Genomic DNA, 19,156 nt, shown 5'->3' on the forward strand with positions numbered 1-19,156 from the left:
AAAAGGTTCTCCCAAAATGGCGGCTATTGAGGAGATTGGGGGGGGAGGGCAAAGCATAACAAGTAACATGTCCAAGGTAACAAGTTGCAAATCCGAAACAAAAGTACTGTCCTTGCACCTACACTGTGCTACGGGAGACAGAGCAGGTGTGTTACACGAATCCTCTGCATCCTTCTCTGCCTGACCAGCATCCCAGGTGCAGGTCTTGTATTCCTCAGCAAAGTTAATAAATATGTCACTCCCAGGGAATGGCTTTGCTCCTTCCTGCCTCACATATGGTTCTATGAACCTGAAACATTTATTAAACACACTGAGAAGCTTGAATAAGAATTTAATTTTTCTAGCTAAACAATGGTGTGTGCGGCAGGCAAAGAGAATTACTTGTTTAATCTTACCTTTGCATGCCTACTCAGTTTAAGAGGCCTGGCTTACCCCAGGAGCAGTGTGACATCTCAGGATTTAGGATACTAAATAGCACATCTATAAAGGACCTATTTACTACATAAAGGAAAAGCCAATCTGTAGGTCTTTTTAACTCCAGATTTTTTTCATGATAAATTTATATTCCTAAGGACATATATACACTAAAGCCACTTTTCCCCCAAGGCACTGTTAACTCCCTCACAGGGCAGAGTACAGACTTACTCTCTGTTTTCTCACCCTAAGCCTCAAATCCTAGAATCGTTGTGTGGCTTTTGCTTAGCATATCTGCCTTTTATTCAACCCCTTCCTATAGTCTTATCATTTCTTTACTCCATCTATCACATTTATTGATTGAAAAAGCACTTGTTAGGCACCTACTACAGGCCAGGCAATATGCACCATATGGAGAGAGAATTAAGACAGAGTTTTTGCCTTTAGAAAACTAATGGCCTAGCAGAAAAGACAAACATGAAAAGAAAAGAGCATAACCTAGTATTTGAAATGTGATTCAAGGGTACCAGAAGAGGTAACAATTTATTCTCCTAGAGGGTCAGGAGCAACATCAGTCTATGAGTGACTTTTGAAATGCATCTTCATGTTAAGCAAAAGGACCCAAATGGACGGAGTAAGGAAAAGCACTCTAGAGGTGGCACATGGCCAGTGGCATGGATCTGAAGGCCAGGATGGCCGACTAAGGATCTGAGTGTAGTTTGTCAAAGCTAGACCATAGGCTGTGGGTAGGGATGATGGGGTGGAGATGGGGGGCCAAAAACTGGTGCTTTGGTTGTTAGCAGCCAGAAGATCTGAGCAGACATTTTTTCAAAGAAGACATACATATTGGCCAATGGTTACATGAAAAAGTGCTCAACATCACCAATCATCAGGGAAATGCAAATCAAAACCACAATGAGATATCACTTCTCACCTATTAGAATGGTTATCATTAAAAAGATAAGAAATAACAATTCTGGTGATGATGTGGAGAAAAGGGAACTCTTGTACACTTCGGTGGGAATGGAAATTGGTGCAGCCACTATGGAAAACAGTATGAAGTTTCCTCAAAAAATGAAAAATAGAACTACCCTATGATCCAGTAATGTTACTCCTGGGTATTTATGTGAAGAAGACAAAAACAGTCATTTGAAAAGATATATTCACTCCCATGTTCACGGCAGCATTATTTGCAATAGCCAAGATATGGAAATTGCCTAAGTATCCATCAGTGAATGAACAGATAAAGAAGATGGAATATTATTTGGCCATTGAAAAAGAATGAGCTCTTGCCAAAGATGAAACTCAAGGGCATTACGCTAAGTGAAGTAAGTCTTACAGAGAAAGACAAATACTATATGATCTCACTTAAATGTGGAATTAAAAGAGAAAAGAGAAAAAACCCACAAATGAACAAAAAGCAAGCTTGTAGATATAGAGAACATATTGGTGGTTGCTAGAGGTGGGGCAGATCAGAGAAATAGGTGAAGGAGGTAAAAGATACAAACTTCCAGTTAGAATATAAATAAGTCTTAGCATAGAATGTACAGTATGGTGACTAAGTTCAATAGTACTGTACTGCATATTTGAAAGTTGCTAAGAGAGTAGATCTGAAAAGTTCTCAACACAAGAAAAAAAATTGTAATTATATAAGGTTACAAATGTTAACTAGACTTATTATAGTGTTCATTTCATAGTGTCTACAATATGGAATAATTATGTTGTACACCTGAAACTAATATAATGTTACATATCAATTTTGCCTCAATTTTAAAAAAATGGTCTGCTAGATTCTATTATTATTCTTAATTGTTCCCTCTCCCCTTCTATAAGAGAAATATGCATCCTTTTCCACTGTCAAACAATGTCAATTTACAGAAACTCCTTGTGAAAGAAATATATTCCTTGCCTCCACTAATCACAGGCCACATGAGATTTGCTTTAGCCAACTCGGTGTGAACAAGTGACATATGCCACATACCACAGAAGAACCATTGTGTGCTTAAGCCATGTCTCTTTCATTTTCCATAAGAATAGCTATCCCAGATGGTGGCTGTTTCTTCAACCTAGATTCTTAAAGGAAGAATATATTTGTTGTAGGAGCAGTGCCATTCCAACCCACAGACGATCTGAAATGTGATCAAGAAATAAACTTTTGTTGTAAGCCACTAAGATGTGGGGGTTGCTTGTTACTGCAACCTAATCTGATGCAAACTGACTAATATAGGTGGGAACGTATTCACACAAGGCTCCAAGAAACAGGCAAATGGAGCCTTCATGTTTAAAATTCTGCCAACCTGAATGGAAATTGTGGATAAATGACTAAAGGAAAAGGGGTGTTCATTCTCCCAAAGTCATGGTCCATTTTGAGCCTGACACCATTTCCTCTCTTGCATTTGCTGCTCAAAATCTCCCAGATTTCTCACAAAAGACCTTTGATCATCATCTTTCTACTAGGGGAGAGACACTAGTAGGGTTTCCAAATTCTCTAAATTGAAATTATTCAATTGAACTCTAACACCAAATAGATCTATGAAATAAGATGGAGCTAGCTGATTTCATGCTCCAAGTTTTTTTTTTTTTTTTCCATTTCCAAACCTGACGGTTTCTATCTGTAAAACACCAAGGCAGTAGGCCATCTGCCACTTAAGTTTCTGCAGTAGCACTTAAAGCAGACAATGATTTTTGCCTGAGGAAAGTTACCTTCCTTCTCGTGTTAGCTTATCCAAGAGAGACAAAGATAGAGTTCTGATATTATCCAGAGGAAGACATTGCTAGAGGGGTTTTCACAGATTACTCGAGCTTCCTTTTTAGAGATGAGAAAATTGAAGACATAATGTGATATACAAAGCAGCTGGCACATAATAGGTACTCAATATATAGCTACTGAATAAATGGATGAATTAAAAACTGAATGAATGAATGAATGAATGAATGAATGAATGAATGAAAGCTTGCCCTAATAGCTGATGGCAGGACTGGTCGTAATTAGAGCTAGTATACCATGTCAAATGCACTTTTCCCTAGGATGAATTGTGTTTTCCCATTCATTCATCCATTCAGTCAATATCCAAATTGTATTGAGCTGCTCCTGTGTGCTAGGTATAATGCTGTACACCGCGGAGGAGGAAGATGGCCTGAGCAGGTCACAGCCTCTGCCTTCCAAAAGCCCAGGTCTAATGTGAGCTCCTCACCATTGTAACTTCCTCACCAAAACCACCTTTGTATTCTATTTCTTTAATTCTTCAATCATCCTCCCCTTCACAAAGAAAATGTTTCTACAAGTTTACTAGTAGTTTTGAAGTGGCAATTGTCACCCTTTGGGACCTCTGGATCTTTTTACATTCTTAAGGAATTATTGCAGACCCCAAAAGGCTTCTGTTCAATGTAGGGGGGTTTTGGTCATCTTCCATCATAACTGTTAATGCTAACAATATTTACCACATTTAAAATTAAAAATAAGAAATGTTTGAGATATGTATTTATTTATTTATTTATTTAAATCATTTAAATATGATAATAATAAACCCAGTATGTGTTAACATAAATAGCATTTTTCTTTTTGAAAAATATATTTTTCGAATAAAAATAATTTCAGTGAAAGAACGGCATTGTTTTACATTTTTGTCAAATATCTTTAATGCCCAGCTTAAAGAAAATAACTAGATTCTCATGTCTGGTTCTATATTTCATCTCTTGTGATATCACATGTCTTGTAGCCTTTGGAAAATTCCATGGTACACTAAGAATATGGAAAGTAGAAATAGTAAACAATGCCTTAATATTGTTTTGAACATAATTTCAATCTCAGGGACTCTCTAAGTGGTCTTAGGGACATCCCTCAAACCCCTGGACCACACTTAGAGAACCACTATCCTGAAGATAATTTAATCTTCCTTTCAATTGGGGATGGGGGGCAAGAGGAGGGAAATTGGGAAGTTAAAAGGGAAAGGAAAATGCTAAGGGACCTGAGTATGTTAAACTCTGAACAGATGCCATTTAGGATGTAGAGAGTCAAGGTGGAACACGGCTCTCCCCCATAGGCACTTAATTATTTTTTTAAGGTTGGACAGCAATGCCCCAGAAACATTTAATACTCTTTACATGAGGCCCCATGAAATTCAAGACAGGGTCATTGCTATACCAGGGTTTCTCCTCCATTAATCCTGTTTCATCCTCTTGAGGACCAAATGACTTACAAGGATAAAGCAAGTTGTTTTAAAGGAAAAGGTACAATCAATTACCCATACACCAATCCCATGTCAAATAAATAAATGTCACCTTTACAGTGGCGAAGACAAGAATAATATACCCCGAAAACATGTCTAAGCCTATGAAACCTTTCTTTTGTGTATATATTAATCAAAGCATAACCCATCGTACCAATAAAGGATTGGTGGGAAGTTATGAAAATATGAAAACTACATAATAAAAATAAAAACAAAAATGGTAACATAGAAATAATATCTAAGGGTATTTTGAGGCCGTGGAATGATAGGAGAGAAAAATGCAAGATTAAAAGATGTGCACAATGATCCAAGTCATTTAAATTTATGGTCCAGATTCCTATTAATCCTAGCAAAGGCAGAAATACAATTAGCTACTAGAAAATATACGCTAACTTTATCTAACATAGCTTTACTGGCACTGAAACTACGGGTCCTCATAGAGGTGGACAGTAAATGGCATAGAGAAAATACATTTCTTATAACCTCCCTCAATACAAGCTAAGGCCATAACAGCAAGGCCTTTAGACCACAAATTTAATATCTGTAATATATTGAGGGTTTCATGATTCTCAGTAATTCCTAAACTGCTTGTACAAAAGTATCCGGTGGCTTTTCACCTTCAATGACTCACATCCACACTCCCTAGGCCAGCATTCAGAGATACAACCTAATTTCCTGAAGCTATCTCTCACTGCACTCGTACTCAAACCCGCTACCCTAGACAGACCGCTAGAGTCAACCCTTCGAGCTTGAGTCCTGCCTCCACACTTCTGTCTATGTCACGTCTCCCACAGAGTGTGTGCCTGATAAGTATTTGTTACTTCAGGGCCTATGCCATGATCAGAGAAATATAGATGAGTAACTTGTCTTCCCTTTAAGCTCTTTCTCGCTCATTCTTAGTGGTCTGTTTAGTTTTCTTGTTGTTTCAGGAAGAATAGAATGAAATGGAACAAGTCATGTGGACCAGGATACCGCATCTGTGATTCACTTAGTGTCTCCACACAACATACCCACCCACCCCTTTCCCTTTCCTATCCCTAATCCATTGATTAAGCTCCATGAAAGGTGATTATTCATTTCATCATTTATCCATTCAACAAAGATTTAAGAGTCAGGTGCCATTCTGAGCTATGGGGATATAGCAGTGAGTGAGGAAGACATAATCCCAGCCCATGCAGGCAAAACACAAGTAAATGAAGAAATTGAAAGCTATAATTGATGCTATAAAAACCAAAACAAAGGACTGAGAATGAAATTAGCACTCAGGATAGGCGAGTCAAGGAAAGCATCCTTGAAGAGTGATATTTCAGCTAAGACCTAAAAGAACAAGAGGAAGTTGGCACAGGAAAAGGGGGAAAGAGCATTCAGATGAGTAAATGTGAGTCAATTTTCTCACCTGTTAAATAAAAGAATAAGAATAACAGTTCCTATCTTGTGTGGGTGATAGGAGAATTTAATGTGTTAATCCATGGAAAGCACTTAGAAATAGCCAGGCTCATAATAAATGCCATTAAATCAGTGATGTAAATTACTATTCCTGGCAAAGGGGACAGCAAAATCCTTGATGTGTAAGGAAGTTTGACATGTTGAATGGATTAAAAGAAGACTGGCATGACTGGAGCATGGTTAATAAAGATGAAAACATGGTATAAAAAATTGGAGAGGTAAGGGCCAGAGCAAGCAAGGTCTGGTATATATGATAGGACCTTGGATTTTATTCCAGAGGCAATGCAAAACTTGGGAGGCTTTTGAGTAGGAAAGTTGCCACTGTGTGTAGAATGGACTGTAATATAGAGTAAGACTGGAAGAAGAAAGACCTTAGGAGGTGGGTACACTAGTCCAGGTGGAAGATGATGTAGGCCAGGACTAGGAATAGTGATCGACATTGTAAGGTACATTATTGAATTTGGAGTGACAGGACTTACTGATCAATATAATGTGAACAGTGGGGAAAGAGGCGCCAAGGGTACCTTTCTGGTCTTACTCAGTATGAAATGTTTACAGGCAACAGTGTCAAGTAGACAATAGGATTTTTAAGTCTAGAACTCAGGAAAGGTGAGACAGAAGATATAAATATTAGAGCACCTGGGTGGCTCAGTAGGTTAAGCATCCAACTTTGGCTCAGGTCATGCTCTCATAGTTCATGGGTTCAAGCCCCACGTTGGGCTCTGTACTGACAGTGCAGAGCCTGGAGCCTGCTTCAGATTCTGTCTCCCTCTATCTCTCTCTGCCCCTTCCCTCCCCTCTCAAAAATAAATAAACATTAAAAAATGTTTTTAAAAAGAATATATAAATATTGTGGACATCAGTGTAAACATATTTAAATATATGGCACTTGAGTAGGTCAGATAGGACAAGACTTTGGAAAGAAAAAGAGAAGACGAGCCAAGTCCAAGCTCTAAAGAATCTCAGTATTTAGAAGTTGGGTGCAGAAGAAAGAGCCAGCCAAGGAGACTGGGGGGTCATGGTGAGTGAGGTCAGAGAAGAGTCAGAAGAAGAATTTTAATGAAAGCCAGGAAAGGAGAATGTTCAAAGAGGGAAGAAATAGTCAACATTGCCCCAAGATGTTGAAGGTTCAAACAAGGTGAGAATGAAGAGGTGCCACTGGATTTAGTAACTTAAAGGTCACCGGTTATCTTGGCAAAACTGAGTTCGATCAATTGGTAGGGTCAAAAGTTTGACTTGAGTGAGTTGAAGAGAGATTGGAAAGTTAAGACATGGAAGCAATATATATAGACAACTCTTTTGAAAAATTCATGTATGAATATCAGAGAAATGAGACAGTGGCTGGAGAGCATGTGGAGTCAAGAAAGTTCTGTCATAACTGATCACTAATATTTATAGGAAGTAAACTTTGGTCTCCATGAGTTTGCCTCAGAAATTCTAAGCTCAGTCACCAAATAGCTTACATCATTTGTCCCCTAAGGGGAAGCTTGAAGTTGTAGGAAAACACTGACAAATATAAGTAGTCTAGCCTGGGCACTCCTCCTTCTTTCCTCCCCTGACCTCCAGCTATTATTTTACTTTTCCCAGCCTCAGTGGGATATTCCTAAACTTTCCTTATCCCAATATCAAAATAACCTTCTATGATATATTTCAGAAATTAATTCAAATTCCAACTATTCTTCGCTGGAAGACATGTGTTCCATATGTCCTCACCCCTGCCTGAATGCCGCAACATCCCCCTCTCTCACCTGGATGCAGAGTAAATCATTAAGTTTCAATGCACCAAAGCAGTGTTCATTTAGATAGACACTACAGTGAGCCAAATATACTCATTTAAACGTCAATAAACTCGACTCCAACTGAGTTCATTTGTGCAGAGGGAGGTAGGATAGATTTGAGGAACATCAGTGAACCCAGTTAGCTCTCAAGATGTTATTAAAGAGGAGGAAGCACCAACCTCCCACCAATAGCTCCTAAATGTGATCACTTTCAATTTATTCAATTCAGCGGATAAGTGATATACAGATTCGAGTCTTGGAATAAATCGTAACAAGAATTCCAATGCTGTAATGTTCTAGCAGGAACTGAGAGCACACATCCCCATCCCACTCTGCTGAATTAATTTGGGCCTGTTGTGGCTGGGTAGTCTGCTAGTATCACAAACCAGCAAACTTGTGAAAAGCAAAGTCTGCTTCTATCACCAACTGACTAAAATACTAATGGCCCTACAGCCTCCAAATGCAGTTTGATTATTGATTTTTATTCATTTCTGTACTTTATCTAAGGGCTATACAATGTCCATTGTATATAACACCATAACCAAGATAATACAAAGCCAATTCCCTAATCAAGATTTTATTTAAATTCTATATACTAAGGGAATCTTTGGTTGGTTTGGCGGTAGACCCGAGACCTTGGATTGGGTCAAGCACCTTTCATTTCATCCAAGAGCATAAGCTCAGTAGACATTTCATGAATGTACTTAATCAAGACAGAGGTTTATTCTAACCTAAAAATGAGTAAAACCATAATTAATTAATGTGCTGGATGTTTATCCTTGGTAGAAATATTAATCAGTTGAAAATAATATGGCAGGGAGAGAGACTGAAATGAATCTAATCTTTGTTTGGATATCTAATGTGGACTAGGAGCTGTGTTAGGGGCTTTTCTTTTAGTAACGGACTTAATTCATGTACCTGTCATAGAAGGAAAGTATTATTACCACTGATTAGGAAGTGGGGTCTGGCATCTTAAGGGATTTGCCCAAGGTCACCCACTCACTAAAAACTGATTCAAGATTTGGCTGATCCCAAAGTCCATATGCTCTTCTCACTCCACTGGGCAACCTCCCCCACAAAATGACCCAAAGCATATTACAAATGAGAAAGGGGAGAAAGTCAAAACAATTATTTGTAGGGTCAAGACCCCAGAGCATTCACCTTTACAAGAAATAAATCATGTTACCACACTGATCCATGCCAGTGAGTTAACTTCTCATTTATTCATTCCGCAAAATAATCTAATTATTTCAAGTCACCAGAGAACATGAAATTACCACTCTAGTGCACTAAATTACTCGCCAGTAACTTGAAAAAGCTAACCAAAAGGTCTAAGTTATTCCTGGAAAACCCATCATCCTATTAATCAGGGAGAACTCATCCACTGCCCACTATAAATTGAGGCATCACTTCCTATTCAGCTCCTGAAATCTCATACACTCTAAATAGTTAGTCCTGGGCAGCCACAGTACCAGGTAGTGGTAGTGGCTTCTACCAGAAGAGGTTAGATGATCAGTCCTGCTTACCTAAACCTGCAAATGGAGAGGCAGGAAGGGAGGGAAAGAGGAACACAGAAAGAAAGAGCACTGGTAGGCTGCATATGTGTATGCACAGGCATAGCCACTATTTATTTTTCTCTGTGTTGATATGTTTAACCATCTCTAATAGACTCCATAAATGCTTTCAAATCCAGTTTCAATGGTCTATTTGCTGCCTAGTATAGCATATAATCTTTTCCAAAAGTGGTATTGATCTTGTTAAGTCTCCTCATCATCTAGACTTTGAGTATCCCTCTGCAGCATCATTCCTGTGGACAAACCAGGCTCTGTTTCCATACAGCTGTCCATTCTCCATGTCTGAGAGCTCTCACCTACTAAATCAGATCAGAAGGCAGGGGATAATCATGATAATAGCCACTAAGTATTGAGATATACTATACCAAACACTTCACATGCATTTTCTCAAATGAGCCTTACAACAGCCTATGGGGGAAGTATATTATCCCCCTGTGAGGCCAGGTATTACATGTTATCCCTATTTAAGACAGGAAAACCAGGCTGAAAGAGTTTAAGTTGCTGGCCCAAGCCCATTCATTCCACTCCAAGGCACCATCCACTGGCTCCTCCCCTCTGTCCTTCTTTTCTCTACTGCTTGCTCATCACCCGCCAGTTTTTGAAGTGTCCAAAAGAACCGTAGAATTATTTCCTTACTCATCTCTAAGGGAAGTATCCAATTCCACTGAGAATCCTGCAATGAGAGACAAAATGGAATGTGAAGTAACATTCTGTCCTCCAACCCAAAGCTGAATATGGAATGAAATTCAAACTCCTAATGCTGTGTGCAATCTTTTTTCCCAGCCAGATATTCTCTTTCTCTTCCACTCCCTCCCCACTCCACACCACACACACACTGTCATATCTGGCTAAGTCCAGACCCTAGAACACTCTGCATCTCTGCTCTGGCTGAATTCTTACTCTCCCCTCTAGAGTCTTTCCCATAACATTTCAACTTATCCAGACCCTCTTCAGCCTTCAAGGCCCTGCCGAATTACACCTGTTCCTCGAGAATGTCCTTGTTCCCAAGTCAAGGTTAATCTTCCTCCTTCTGTTCTCACTCTACCCCTTTACCTCTTGTTCATGGCTGGCCTTATATTATAGCTACTCATGAGTGTCTCTCTTCTCAGCTAAGCTGTGATTCCCCAAATGTGACAAGCCATGGCTTATTCATCTCTGCAGCCCTTTCTCTGCCTGCCCCCACCCCATAGCAGTCAGCACATTGCTTTACAGAAAGTAGATCCTCACTACACATTTAAGGAGTTGAATTGACTGTTTGGGTCCCAGGTGGCCCATCAGCAATAGATATTGAAGACAGAGACCCAGAGAAGATCTCAGCTCAGAATAATACCTATGAGTAAAGGAAAACTCCTCTTTAAGCAGAATGAAGAAGGAAATTGAAAGTGAACCATTACCACCTCGGATTTAAGAGGAAGGAGTAGAAAGATCCAGTGCCTGGGCTAATTGGCAAAGCCTGGGAGGGGTTTCTGAGTGAGAGATGAGGTGCGCCTCGTGGGCACAGGGAAGGACTGACAGGACAGTCTAGTCAAACAGGCAGGCCTGGAAAAAGATGATGTTGAACGTGACCTTTGCTTAGGTCTTTGCCTAAGACTGACTTTCTTTGCAAGGTAACTCGGTTATCACTGTTGCGATAGCAGGAGACTTTGCAGACAGCCTGCCTCCTTGCCCTGTGCCGCTGACAGGGAAGATTCATAAGGCCTGGTGAGGAGAGTGACCTGCCTGCTATCTCTTTATGATCCCCAGCAACATGCTATGTACGTGGTGCAGAGGGAGGGACAGCCAGCAGAGGAGCAGACACCACCCTCACCCCCTCGACATTCACATGACCTGATTGTGTCAGTGCCACTTGTCCCCCTATCTGTCACAATGTCAGCTCCTGCTGGGGCCCCAGGATCCACAGAGGTTGCTCCACGTGTCGCCCCATTTATCTTTGCAGGCGGCAGTGCTGATGTGTTTGACACTTCTATTTGTTATCCTACAAAGCAGGGTCTCCACTCTTCAAAGCAAAAGGGAGAAACGTCAGGCGCAGCACAGGACCGGGACAGAAATAAGCCCTAGGAGAAATCTGGAGAAGGAAGTCTGCAGCATCTGTACATCTAAAGGAGATGAGAAGAGAGATCGGGCAATTTGGGAAAGGCAAGCCATGTGCTTTGCTTTCTGCAGGATGGCTGAACCAGAAGAAAGCGTGTGTGTGTGTGTGTGTGTGTGTGTGTGTGTGTGTGTAGAGACTGTGGTATCACACTATGACTCTCCAGTGACAAGAATGGTCTGGTGTGCCTTTGTGAGAATGACCAGTGTCTGGTGGCCACTACATTCAAACTCTCCCTCCCCATCTTCTCCTCCCCCCACACCTTCTTCAAAGAGGGGAACTAACGGAGACATGGGTCCTCAGTCAACTGACACCTCACGCTCCCCCTTATTAGGCTATAGCATTTGTCACAGTCTGCACTCAGAATGCAGACTCTGCCTTTGAAAAGATGCTAATCCTGGAGCAGCCTTGGGTCTCCCCAGACTCCTTGGAGCTCACATTGTCACGAAAAGCCCTCTGCCTGGATAACACACACCCCACAAGAAGCTACCCAGCAGCTGTACAGATGGGCCCATGCTCTGTACCAAACGCTGACGCCAGAGGGTCTAGTGGGGTCTGGGACAAACTAGACTCCAGAAATAGTCTCCATGGGACTGGGCTGTGAGGTGTTGATTGATGTAGAAAGGAAACCAGGTGTGACTATCAGATAATGAGATTAATTGTCTTGTGGCTCCTTAGCTGATTCCAAATGAATAAATGATCTGAAACTCCAGGACTTGGGAATCCTTAAGAATGAATCGTGCATAATGAAAGGGGGATGATCGGGCCCCCAAGTTTGGCCAAGGCTTAGTGGAACAGACATGGTCTTGAAGGCCAGAAGGATTAGAATAAGAACTCAATGAATTGATGAGGGAAAGCATGGAAACACAGCTGATCTTCTGTAATTGGTATTTCTTATGACTTTTTTTCATTATTATTACTAAAACCATCTGCAACCTGGCCAAAAGGCTTCTTTCTGGCCACCAAATATCCCACTCTCTATGGCTTCACACTGAGCCTGGGGGAGGAGTGGGCGGGAATGGGCATCCACATTTGGGAGTGTGAGAGCTGAATGATCGTCTTTGTCAAGGGGACAGGAATGGGCAGTTCCTCAAGGATCTGTTAAGGAAGTCCAGCAATGAGGGTGTGATGAGGACTGGGGCAGGGCAGGAGACAGTCCAGGGGCAGTCAGAGAGCAAGCTGTGCTCTGGAGCCTGAGACCTAGGGGTGGGGTTTTCCCCCATCCTCCCCTCCATCCAGCCCCACTGACCTCCACAGTAATATTAAGTATAATAATTGCTATTTTTGAGTCCCAATTGCAGCCTAACATTAAGGTAGGCATTCTCCATATATAGTTATTTCATTCCTTATCATAGGAAAGAAATTACTTCTGGACAGTTAAAATGGTTTGTTCAGTGTCACTCAGTCAGCAAAGGAGGCTGAACCTAGAGACTTCTGATGCTAGTTTGGGCTCTTTTCACAAAGCCACATCGCCTCTCAACAAAGGAATGGTTTCTCAACCATTTCAGAGCAAACTAAAAAGAGTGTATGGTTTGGAACATCAAAAGCCTAGAGCAGGAGCTCCTGACCATGGATTGTGAGCTATGAAGAACACACGCCTGTCTCCTGCTGCTGCCCACTCCATGAAAACCCAGAGGGCATCAGGGAGAGGTAACCAGGAATCCAGCTGGCTTCTTTGTGCTTCTTCCATCCCTGAGGCTCTTCTTGGACATCATTTGCTATGGCTTTGAAGCTGCCATGCCTCCCATTTATGTTCTTTCCCCAGGCTGCTCTCAGGTATCCCAATGACATCTTTGCTTGAAGGGGTGAACTACTGAGAAATTGAGATGAGATCATAAAGTAGGCCTGTGGCCTAAAGAAGACTCAGATATTGGTTCTTTGACTCCTGGCTCAGTGGCCCCCCACCTGCCTAGGGGCATTGAACCTCCAGGGCTCTGAGGAAGCCACCAAGCAGGAAAATATAGCTCAGAAGCCACTATCACTTGGCAACTTCTTAAAATGGAGAGGATCTTGACCCAGAATAAATAACAAGAATGGTACTTATTCTCATGAGAATATACCCGTTTGTTCATGGTGGAACTTGGTGTTGTATTTTTTAAATGGCTTTAATATGACCATGAGTTATTCAAAGAATGTCCCTTGGGAACCATTTTTCTAAACTCTTTATATATATATATATATGTGTGTGTGTGTATTCACATTGAGCATCCTTTATCTTAAAATCACTAAAGTTCTCTAGAATTATATTTCATTAGCTTCTCCCCTTCCTTGCTATCATCAGAGACTGTCTACTGAGTAATACCATCTCCACAATATCACTGAGGACATGGAATTTGCCAGCAAATGTTGGTAACATATCCTTTTACTTTTTTTTAAAGTTTATTTATTTTCAGAGAGACAGAGACAGTGTGAGTGGGGGAGGGACAGAGAGGGGGAGAAAGAATCATAAGCAGGCTCCACACTCAGTGTAGAGCCCGACATGGGGCTCAAACTCACAAAACTGAAATCATGACCTGAGCTGAAACTAAGAGTCAGATGCTTAATCAACTGAGCCACTCAGGCAGCCCTGTAACATATCCTTTTAAAATATACCCTCTCGTGGTGCCTGGGTGGTTCAGTCAGTTGGGCATCCAACTTCGGTTCAGGTCACGATCTCACAATTCGTGGGTTCCAGCCCCATGTCGGGCTTTGCTCTGACAGCACAGAGCCTGCTTGGGATTCTCTGTCTCCCTCTCTCTGCCCCTCCCCCACTCACTCTCTCTCTCAAAAATAAATAAACATTGAAATAAATACATAAATAATAAAATATACCCTCTCCTGAAAACTCTTTGTGAGTGCCTTCTAACTGCCAGGCAGATGGCACACCAAGGCTCATCAATCAAGTAACCAAGAAAAGTAAGATATTTTTAGCCCATCCTTTCCCCCTACTAGCCCTTGGCCCTGTTAACCTAGACTATAAGTGAGGGGCTACCAAGGTACCTATCCACTTTGTCAGTTTCAGACACGGAGATGGGCTCTTGGTTTAGTGGTGGTACTTGAGTTTCACTAGCTACTGAGCTGGAAAGAAATATATGGCAAGGAAAAATAATACCAATACATAAAAACAGAAGGCTATCATATACACATATAATATATACATATATGTATATATAGCTAATATATTATAATTTATATATTATATTATATTAATTTATATTATGTTATTATATTAATTAGTACTCCCAAAACAATTGTAGTAATTCCATTCTATCCAGACAACCTCAGTAAAGGTCCTAACAGACAAATGCAACACCCAGACGCAGCCTCTGCCCAGTGAAACAACCAAAGATACAATTGGGAAGGCTCACTTTGGTAGGAGAGGCTGATGTCACCAAAGTGAGATCACAACATGCTTATTTAGAGGACATAATTTCAGCCTTCTGGAACTCACCATTTCTTGGCTATTCTTGCCCAAGGGACAAGTTGCTGGGACAGAGAGAACACTGGACTTGGAGAAACGGGCTAAGCTGCATGTTCCAGATCTACCATAGCAGTCAAGTCACACACTTTCTCAGCCTCAATTTCTTCATCAATAAAATGGAATTCATATCTTTCCCATGGATATTAGGGGACTGTTGTGAAATACAAATCAGAGCTCTAATTTATAAATTATAAAATGTCTAAGGCCATAGAAGGAAATTTCTCTGCACTACAACTGGAAAAGTATGTAATAGTTTTCAGGTTTGGAGGCAGACACAGACAAACCCATGCCTCTAATCTCCAGGATGTCTGCTTAGCAACATTTGTACCAGCAGTCATTTGTGGATATGTGCTGTACACATGCAGGTCTTTCAAGCGAGGATACAATGCCATGTAGTAGGTGCTGAAAACATGTACAATATTCCATGTGAACATAGAGACTGTTTCAAATGCATTTTTCACTATTTTGGTTCAGAGATTTGGATTTTGTCAGGGATAGGGAGGCAGGGATAAAAGTAGACAAGGAGAGAGAGAGAGAGAGAATATAGGAATTGGAACAACCCAGAGAACCGTGTTCAGGGTACAGTTTTTTAGGCTAAGTGTCTCATGGATCCTCCAATGTGGGATGTCCTAAGCCAAACTCAGCATTGTCCCAACCCTAGCCTGCCCATCCTATTCTGTTCCCTGTGTCAGACAATGGCTGAACCAGCCACCCATTGTTCCAAATCTAGGCATCACCCTGGACTCCCCAATCCAGTTAATCCAAATCCAGTGATAGTAAACATCCTTAAAATGTTCAGTCTCATGACTACACATGGGGCCCTCTGCTGGCTTGAATTACCACAATCACCTCTCAAAGCTTCCTGTGTTCTCCCTTGAATCCATTCTCTGCATTGTCGATTCCTACAACCACATCCGATCTCGTCCCTTTTCTCAGACTCCTACCTTCCTCTGTGGGTTTGTTTCTTGCCTTTCTCTCACACACATCTAGACTTTTTGTTCTTGCTACTGAGTCTTTGCATATGTTCTTCCCCCAGCCTATGGCCCCTTTCCCCCACTTCTCCTAGGTAAATTCTTCTCATCCCGGAGGCTTCCAGAAAACCATCCCATTCTCACAGGCTGCATTCAGAGTCCCTCTCCTGTGCTTCCTGTTCACACCCTTGTTGACATGATCAAGTATGGAGAAAACTGAATGGTAAGAATTGGTTTGCCAACAGATTTCAAGACCATGAACACCTCTGAAGCAGGGCCCAGATCATATTTCAGTTCTGTGTGTTGAGCATGCGCAAAAGTGAGCATAGGAGATGCTCAGTAACTCTATGTTGATTTGAGTAGCACTGAACTGAAGTGGATCTGGTTCGGTTAGTCTGAAGAAATCAAAAGAGGACTTGTTCTGACTCTACCCCATTCCAGAGGCATCAGGGGCACTACATTCCCCCAGCCCAGCAAGTTGGTGACTCACTGGAGCCTTTCTGTAAGTCAGGTCTCTCTAAGAAGTTATGAAACTTACTCCAAAGCTGACCCAAATATGTTGTTTGCCTCAGTGAACCTGGCTTGTCCTCCCCAATATAATCCATCTTCAGAGGTCGGTGTGCATGATCTTAGACCCAGCAAGGGCCCTGATAATAGTCCTAAGACTGTCACTTCAACCTCTTAACAGCCCCACTGAATGCATGTTGGTCAAATCAATCAATGAATGATGTAAATAAGGTTTTGACGCACGCCCTGTGTATTCTGCAGCATAGAGGAATAAAACCGCTCCCATTCCTTCAAGCTTTATTCCTTGCTACTTCAGTGGGGCTTGGCGGCAGGGCAGAAAGGGGGTAACCTGCCTCTGCTATCAGTGAAGTATCTGGATGACCTTTGTGATAGCTATTTTCTTGACTTTTTTTTTCATGTGAGTGACAGTCTCTATGGCCAAATTTCTTACTGACCTGAATTGCCCATGTCAGGAGGTTGCATAATGCAGTAGATTGCAAAAATGGCCACAAGGCCTAATTTCTCCCTTTATTCCAAGCACTTTTCAACGTGCCTTTTAGCTCCTCCCATCCAAAGACAGTCAATTTCCCCTTCCCGTGAATTGGGGTGGCCTTGTCATGTGCTCTACACAACAGAACACAGTGAAAGTGACAGTGAGCTAGTTTTGAGCCTAGGCCTCCAGAGACCTTTTGTGCGTCTGCAGGAGCCCTGCTAGTTCCCGCATGCAAACCAGCCTGGTGTAGCCTGCTGAGTGACACCGTAACTCCACTCCAGCTATCCACTGCTGCAGAACAAGCCACCTCAAACTCAGGGGCTTCAAAACACAATTATCATTCATTCTCCTTACAAACAAGCACTTTGGGCAGGTGCTGGCAGAGACTGTTCATCTCTGCTTCACACAGCACTCGCTGGGGCAGCTTGAAGGCTGGGGGTGACTCATCTGGGACCTGGTGTCACCTAAGTGTTACTCACTCACCTGTCTTCTGGCTGATGCTGGCTGCCCGTTGAGATCTCGGTTGGGACTGTGGGCTGGACACCTACCCACAGCTTTTCCTTGTGGCTGCTGGACTTCCTCACAGCATTGTAGGTGGGCTCCAAAAGCAAAGGCATGAAGGGAAGAAAATGGAAGCTGTCAGTTTCTCAAGACTAAGCCTGGAAATTGGCCCAGCATTACTTTTGACCTATTCTATTGGTCAAAGCTGTCACAAAGCTCTTCCCAGATTCAAGGGGAAGGGATATAGGAGGAAACCATGATAACCCACTGTAAAAAGATGTCGCACAGGATATAATTGCAGTGACCATCTTTGGAAAATACCATCTTCCACACCCCCACACTCTAACCAACAATTAACCAACTGCCAGATACACGAGAGACCATCCTGAACCAGTTAGACACACACACACACACACACACACACACACACACACACCAGCCAATTGGCCAACTGGCTGCAAATGCATAAGCAAGCTCAACCACATTTAGCTGAACCTGACCCAGATCAGCAGGACTACCCAGCTGCCCTGACAACTAATACTGGCCGTAGACTTGTGAGCATTGCTAGATGGTTATCTTTGTATGTCATCAAGTTTTAGTGTGGTTTGTCACACAGAAATCATCCTGACTCCCCCATCTACTAGCAAATTAACCACTGTGAGCCTCAGTTTCCTTGCCTATGGATATGCCTATCTCATGGGATTATATACCATTAGGACTCAATGACATAACAGGACTTATGCACCTAGCGAAGTGCTAGCACTGAATTCATATATGTTCCCTTCCCTTCCCTTCTTCACACATTCAGAGCTGTTGTGAAGGTCATGTTCTCATCGCTCCCAAAGCTGCATAAACCAAGGTCATAGAATCTTGACTGTATGTCAATCTGAGTTCTGCTGTGCAGAAGGTGACTTTCAAAAATAACTCTCCTTACTAATCAATTAAACTAGTGAGAATTTTCAAAATCACTCAACTATTCCAGGAGAAAGGATAAAGGGCAGGACAAGAGGTGAACTGTATGATCCTCCTAATGAAAATTTCAAGGAGTCTTGGTTTATAAACACTGCAAAAATCCATTCTAAACAAAAACATCAGCTTTTCACTGTGACTTGGATATTAGCCAGCAATGAAGGAGAGATTGACCTGATTTAGGGTTGGTTGCACAATATGAAAAGTAATTTTTTTCCCTTTCCCTAGACCTAGAGCTAATAGCTTTGTTTGTGTCCCTGATCAACAGAACATTGTGCTTGTCCCCTTTAAAATCTGTAAGTGCACAAATGGAACTTTGCTTATAGTTAACTTCACATGCACTTTGGAGCTACTGCAGTTGACATAAACTCAACTAAAGCAGGGGGTCCAGAATAAATACATCACCTTCTGATACTCTCTGTGCCTAAACTCGTGAGGGGAAGGAAATAGAAAATACAAAAGCAAAAAATGGCAAGTTGCCTCAACTTTTGTCCCTGAGGATAAAAACATAAGCCTATATTTGCAGGGGAGTTTTCATCCGGTGCATGATTTCCTTTTAACCTGTACAACAGTGCTATGCGATGGCAGAGTGTTAATATTCTCCTTCCGCAGATGAGGATAGGTCTGTGATTTGACTACTTGTTTAATGGTCGCCAAACTTTTAACGAACTCTCAAACTGGGGAGTTGGCTAAAAATTCAGATTATAAGGTTCTATTGTAGAAAT

Source organism: Hyaena hyaena, unplaced genomic scaffold, assembly GCF_003009895.1.
Source record: "Hyaena hyaena isolate Hyena2069 unplaced genomic scaffold, ASM300989v1 scaffold_994, whole genome shotgun sequence".
Taxonomy (NCBI): Eukaryota; Metazoa; Chordata; class Mammalia; order Carnivora; family Hyaenidae; genus Hyaena; species Hyaena hyaena.